Source organism: Emydura macquarii, unplaced genomic scaffold, assembly GCF_026122565.2.
Source record: "Emydura macquarii macquarii isolate MOO-44397 ecotype Brisbane River unplaced genomic scaffold, CSIRO-AGI_Emac_v2 contig_820, whole genome shotgun sequence".
In the NCBI taxonomy this organism is placed as follows: Eukaryota; Metazoa; Chordata; order Testudines; family Chelidae; genus Emydura; species Emydura macquarii.
In genome coordinates, this window is record NW_027130957.1 from 1,462,428 (window position 1) to 1,469,754 (window position 7,327).

The window sequence follows — 7,327 nt, forward strand, 5'->3', positions numbered from 1 at the left end:
AAATGGTTGAAGAATCTAGTCTAGTGCTGTGGTAACAGCCAGTAGAGACTGAGTTTTTACTAGAGCTCTCTTATAAAGCAGGATGCTCACATATAAAACACTTATAGGGCCAGGAAGGTAGTGATTAGGAGTTTAAATCTGATAATAGTGAAAGGAAGCCAGTGAAGGGATGTGGGTTAGTGACAACAGAACAGTGAGTTGCAAGCAATATTTTGGACAAGCTGGAATGGGGGAGAAGGGGGAAATTGAGAAAGGATACAACCCATTGGGTTGTATCCTGAGTTGGTTCTGAGTGGGGGAAGAATTCAACGATGGGTACAAGCCTAAATTGTTCGCTGCTAGAAGGTACTGACTGGGAAGCTGGGCATTGTGTGTGGGTGAGTGCTGCTTCCACTGGAACAGGGAAGAACACCTCTGCACATGGGGCCTGACAGATAAGCTTCCCTTACAGCAAAGGGGCTCAGCAGGAGAGCTGCCCATCTGACCGGGGAACTCTGCTGTGCTCCATGGGGCAATAAAGCTGAGGTCCTGGGCATGCCATTGGTAGAAGTGTTCCTGTGTGGAATTTGATGGAGTGGGACCTGAATTTCCTTTCCATACACAGGAGTATCCTGCTCTGGTTGGCATATAGTTCATAACGAAGTGGTTAGTGGATTCTGATCACTCTGGCTGGGAGCTTTCTGGTGGCAGGCACACTTGCTCACCTTACTTCTGAAAACAGTATGAAACTTTGCTTTTTAATAGCTGCTGCCACCATGCCCTGTCTAAATCTTTTCACGCAGTACATGACCTTGAAATGTTCACAGTGAAAGGTGACCCTTAAGTGATTAGACTGTCTACCATTAAGGCTGGGTATCAGGGCAAACAAACGTTTATTGGGTAAAATTGCAAACAGATTAGGCTCCCCAAGCTAGAATAGCATTAAGTAGCTGTTGAGAATAGTTTAACATAGCAAACAGTTAAAGGGCCCTATGTATAGAAATTTAAGAGTCCTGTTCAATTTGCAGCAGAACAGGTTGAAAAGGTCCCCACCCAAATAAGTCACCAACTGTGCCATCAACATTACAAGTAGTCTTAGGCTCCGATTGAATCTGTAGTCAAGATTGCTGCTCCCACATGCAGCCCCATTGACTTAGGTTTGGGTCCTTATCAACTATAAAGAAAGGGTTAGTATTCTGAGAACATTATAAAGGGGAAATATCCTTTCATGGACTATTTCCCTCCCAGATGCCCTAAGCATTTTAATCTGCAAACCACTGGGGGTGGGGGTCTGCAGATGGTAATGAGCCCCTGTTATAGCACCTTTCATCCAAAAGCACTTCACCCAGCATCCAAATACAGCATTAAAATGCAGCCAGCTCTGGTGTGGAGAGCAGCTTACAGCACTGACACGTTGGCTAGGGACCCCAAGGAACTTTTATTCTTACCAAACTGACCAGATAGAGCAGATAGGCTCTGGGATTTTTTTTTAAATTCTGACAGGAAAAAGCCCCATAATTTAAGTTCTGTGCTATCTAGTGGAAAGAGAAAGGAATGGATGCTGCTTGGATTCTATCCTGTGGGTACAGAGTCTACTTTGTCCCTGACAGCTCTCTACATTAGATGCTTCAGAAGATGTAACCCCCAACCAGCAAAGGAAGATCACTTCCTGATTCAAGTGGGTGATTAGTACATGAAAATTAAAAGCCCTTGCACTTTTTCAGTGTAACTGCAGATCTTATTTGTTTCTGAGCCTTTTAAAGTTTAGTAGATGTTAAAGTTAATTGGAAGATAATTAAAATGATTGAGGGGGAACCAGACCAAAACTGCTCGATTCTGGGAAGTGCTCAGATTTGTAGTCAATCAGAATTTGTGGATGGGACTGATGCTTAGAGTTTGGGTAAGAAGGATGATTAGTAGACAAGGCAAACCTGGGTTCAATTCCTGGTTCAGATTTTCTGTGCTGCTTTGGGAAAGGCACAATGTACTGTGCCCCACTGCCTCATCTGTAAAATGGGGGAAACATTTCCCTCCTTCACAGGGATGTTGGGAGGATAAGAGCAATGAATGCTCCAGTACCACAGCAATGAGGGCCATATAAGTAACTAGGTCATTGTGGATCAGGACCAAGAATTCCTGAGTCCCAGGCCTCTGCTCCTGGACTTTTGGAACCAGCTATCATTCAGATAGTATTTGTGACTTTGGGAACATGCTTCTCAACATGACAGATCTATAGTAATGAAAGGGAAAACACCAGCTGCCATTACCCATATTCTTTATTTTGCAGAAAAAAAATCAAACATTTTGCATGGTTGGTACAAAAATGAAAAGGGGGGGGGGGGGAAATGCAGTGATGGGTATTTTTGATCTCACTGCAGACATTTCAGCAGGAAATCTGCTCTCCACAAAGCACAGTCCCACAGCTCAGACAACCCCAAAAATTGTACACATTCACCCTCTTAACCCCTCCCAGCCCCCCTCCCCCTAAAAATTCAAGAATTTGACACAAACAAGCTTTGGTTGCTAGCAGTAAACATGGAGTTACATTCTTCCGTCTGACAGTAGACAATCTTGTGGCCACTTGACTCCAGGTTTTTGCACCAGGGGAGGATCATCCCTTGGGGGATATTTTATCCCCCTAACATTCAAATGCTCCTATATTTTTGGATAGGACTGATACTTAGAACTTGCGTAAGAAGGATGATTAGTGGATAGGGCAGATCTGGGTTCAATTCCTAGCTCAGAGAGAGCCTGGCATCATTTACCTGCTGTCCCATAATGCAGAGTGCCTGTTGCCTGCAAACCGTGCATGAGCAGAAGAGGTGATGACAGTAAGTCTCTTGCAGCAATTTATCTGCAAGATTATTGTCAAGGAGTGGAAAGAGCCACAACAAAGATCTTCAGTCTGTAGATGACGGTACATAGAATATTATAATGTACGTGGCAAAGGATACTGCAAACCACAGACAAAAAGGAGAAAATGCAATTGACTATTGAAAAATTCCATCTTCTCTAGCGTGGCTTCTCCTTACAAAATCTATCACTTTTTTCTTGGGAGGCAAGTTGCTCTATTGACTGTGGAAAATCTGAGGGCTTCTTTAGAACTGTGTACGTTTATGATTCACTTTCTCACCAGAACCCAGGATGGGGCTGGTTACTTAAGTCACCTCCCTTCACAGACAGAGTTGCAAGGCAGAGCACACAGAGAGGATCCCATCTCCCTGATCCAAAAACCCATCTGATGCTTTGGCTATTTTTTAAAAAAGTTTGTAAACAATAATCAAGGAGAATATTGAAAGAAAGTGGAGAGATTTACATAGATATTTACACATTCTAGACACCTAGCAAATCACCAAATTGATTACTTGGAAAAATTCTACACGATTCTTCAAGACAGATAGATACAAAACTAGTAGGGGCAGCATTTATCCATTGGCACACCTAAGGTACCAAGGGATGGTCAACAGTTATCTCTGTGGACCACACGGGTACCAGAACCCAGGGTTAGACGCACACAATCCAATGCATTCTATTGCATTTACCCCGTTCAGACAGAAAAGTTATCCTGAGGTAGATTTGTATAGATCCCATAGCTATTTAAAAAATCAAAATTCCTTTTTTCCCCTCAAAAGGGCCATCAACACTTCACCACACTCACTACTGCAGCAGGGCGGAAAGCCAGCTCGAGAGCTTCCCTCCACCCACCAAGCCTAGATACAGGCAACATCAGACTCTGGCATCTCATCTAGGTGGCTTTCATGTGTACCAAGTGTGTGCTAAGGAGCCTTGCAGCGCTAATTGTTCATCACTATAATACATATCTGACTTGCCAAAGACAGGCAAATACATTTTCTGACCAGGCTAGTCAGTTTTCACAACAATTTAGCAGGGCAGCATGTTTATAAAAACAATGCTTTCTAGCCCCTTTTTCATTTGAGTCCTGATTCATCTCCCATAGAAGGGAAGTTTTGCCATCAACTTCAATGGGAACAGGATCAGCCCCTTGGATGGTAGCTCCCAGAGTTTTAAGAGGTGAGCGTTTCACTCCAATTGTTTCAAGCCCTCCTGCTCTCCAAATTCATATCCCAGCAGCAGAGGGAAATCTTAAGCAATGCCTCTGATTCCCCCCCAGTTTTCACCTGGTTCCTGTTTGGAAGGTTAGAGATCTCTCTTAATTTATTACTACCTAAAACTTGTAGCGGAAACGGCACACATATTCTGAAACATACCACCGTGTCAGCATTACCCTGTACCGGGGAGGGGTGGTACAGCCAAATCCTGTGGCTGCAGAGCACACAGGAGTGTCACAGCTCATGGTTCAAGAACAGGACTCCATAATCCCACCCAGCAATTGTTGGCTAGCATTTGAGGAAAGTGGGGAGGAGGGGAAAAACGGGGCAGGGCAGAGAAAAGGGGAGTAATTATACCTGAATCTGCTAGAAGTTTGGGTGATAGGGCTGGCTTTGGGAACTCTTGCCATACACGTTATGTGCCCAGCTGCATTCACATCCCCCAAGGAGGGGCTGGGAGTCAAGGCATATTAGCGCTAGGTAGAGATGGTTGGACCAGAAGGGTCTGCTCTTGGGGAGTGTTAGGATTGTAACATTTATTCTGGTTACACTGCAGGTTTCCTAGAGATGCAAACAGTCCAGGTGGAAGTAAGGAGGAGAGAACATCACAGCCACAGCAGTGCAGAGAAAAAGGAGGTTTTAGAGACGGGATTTATGTTATAGCCTGTTTGCTCTCTCAGAGAGGGATTACTGGGTGCAAGAGCAGCAGGCTTCCATATGCCTCCAGTCTAGATTAACCTCCACCCAGCGCTGGAGTGACATCCAGTCAGTCATTGCTCCCCATTTCTGATCTACAGTCAGGCACTGAGCTAGGCCACTGGGGAACTCCACTACCCCAGTGTCTACAGCAGGAGGAAGTCACCAGCAGAGAGAGACTAGATTTCATGGTGGGGTGGGGCAGAACGACGAGTGGTGGAGTCATCAAAAACTAGATTGGGGCAAAAACTAGGGCAGGGGTTCTCAAACCGTGGGTTGTGACCCCTCGGGGGTTGCGAGGTTGTTATGGGGGTTTGCAAGCTGTTAGCCACCACGCATGCTGGTAAGGGAGGCATGGCCGGGGGAGGAAAGGGGGGGGTGTCCGTCCCAGCCTGAAATATTTTCAAAAGGGGTCCCAGCAAAAAAAAGTTTGAGAACCCCTGAACTAGGGAGACAAGAATGTTTCCAGCCAGTGAGCAGTCAGTGGGGTGGGGAGGGAGAGGGAATTGAGAATGGATTGAGTGGGCAGGGGAGAGGGGAACATGGCCACGCTGGGAGAGAATTTGGAGTTCGGTACCAAAATACAGACACAGGCAGCTGTACCTTCCTCTGCAACACTGACTGATTTCTCTTTATCCACCTGCAGACACAAAGTCCCAAATCCCATGTAAATACAGTGAGAGGAGAAAGAGACTATTAAAAATACAGTTTTAAAAATAATCAGTCCACCTGACGAACACCCAGCGAGGTAGACTGACAGTTTAAAAATACAAACTTTGTTCTGTCTTTGTGCTGTTAAAAAACAAAAAGCAAAATTCCACTCCGTCCAGCACTGGAGCTGCAGAAGCTGTTCATCCCTGAGATTGCTCGAATACCTGAGAATAAGTTGCAGTAGTTATGTCCTCTCTCTCTTTAAGATTAAAATATACAAAAATACAAAAAACAGAATATTTATATTAAAAAAAACAAAAAAACAAAGACGACAAACAAACCCAAAGATACGTCATACGCGCACGTCTTAGTGCAGGTTTCACATCACGTCGGCTTCGGCACAAATGGGGGCGGGGGCGTGCATTGCAGGGCAGCTGTCCATGGGAACAAATAAATAAAGGCAGAATAGGAGAGTGGGGGAAGACAAGGCGGGGAGAGAAGGCAGCAGCTTTTAACTGATAGGTCACCCTTTTCCAACATCAAAGGAAAGGACCGAGCCTGCAGCCCTTATGCTCAAAAAAGGGCATTACAGCTGCATATGGACTGGAGGATTGGGCCCTAATAAAGGGAGAAATAGTAGCAAACTGTATACTATATGGGTCTGATCCAAAGTCCACTGAAGTCAAAGGGAAGATTCCCATTGATTGCATTGTGCTCTAGATCAGCACCTGTAGGCACAGGGATACATTTAATAGATTTCACTCTAGGTGCTCTCAACTGTGATGGCTTTAAAAACAGTGGAGAAAAAATATGGCTTCTTCCTCTGTCAGACCCTGCATTGCAGCCCCTGGGCACTGAGGACCCACCATGATCTATACCAAAACACGTGCTTCCAAGCCACTTGTCACTTGGGCAGTACCACCCCATGTGTGCCAGCATGCACACTGACAGACAGCGAGTGGCAGACCAAGAGTGACAGCAGATTATGGAAGGGCTGGAACGACTCCTCCCTCAAATTTTGCATCTGTCTGATTTGTTAACAGTTTTGATGTCTCCGTGGTTTTGTTCCAGCCAGGCCATGTGTTGCTTTGATCTGTCCCCTGCTAATATAGCTAGATTTTTTTTTAAAATCAGCATTATATTACAATGGCCTTCAATTAAAGAAACCCTGAGTCTAGTTAAATGCTAGGAGCCAAGGTCTGAGCCCATTAAAATCAATGGCAAAATGCCGGTTGATTTTAGAAGGCCTGGGATTGGTCTTTAGGAAAAGGCCTTTTCATGTAACTTTCGGAGTGCAGAAAGCCCAGCTTGTACCTTCAATTCCTTCCCGTCCCCCACAAACTGGGAGAGGAGAGGGATATGAAAGTCTGGTGGCTCTGAAACTAAGGGCCTTCAGAGAGGAACAGGTCCCAGCAACTGCTACAAATCCCGCCATCCTGCATGGAAAGCCTTAAATAAAGAAGCTCTTCCAAATTATTTCAGGGCCAGCTACAGCTTAATTCAAGAGGGGCTTGCTGTTCCACCGTTCCCCTGCAGGTGGCATGCTGCTCCACCATTCCCCTGCAGGTTTCAAAACGCTGGACAGTGGATATTTCTCGGCAAACTGGAATCCTGGGCTGGATATGGGCGAGCGAGACCCATTTGGCTTCCCTGCATCCAGCAGGAACAGATTTCTCACTAGTTTCTATCTTGCCATTGAGAACTGGTCTTTGTTCTGCTAGGATGGAGGCACTGGTCCTGCTCCACCCAAAAATCCCCAGGGGTTCACAAACACTATTGGTAGGGTTTGTTTAAAAAACAAACAAACAAAAAACACACACCACACACAGGGAAAGAAACTAGAGTGGCATGTGGCGTTCTGTTCGAGGCAGTGCTTAGGTACAGGGTTATGGGGCTGCTCCCTCTCCCACTTTTGGAGCTGGGCATCTGGA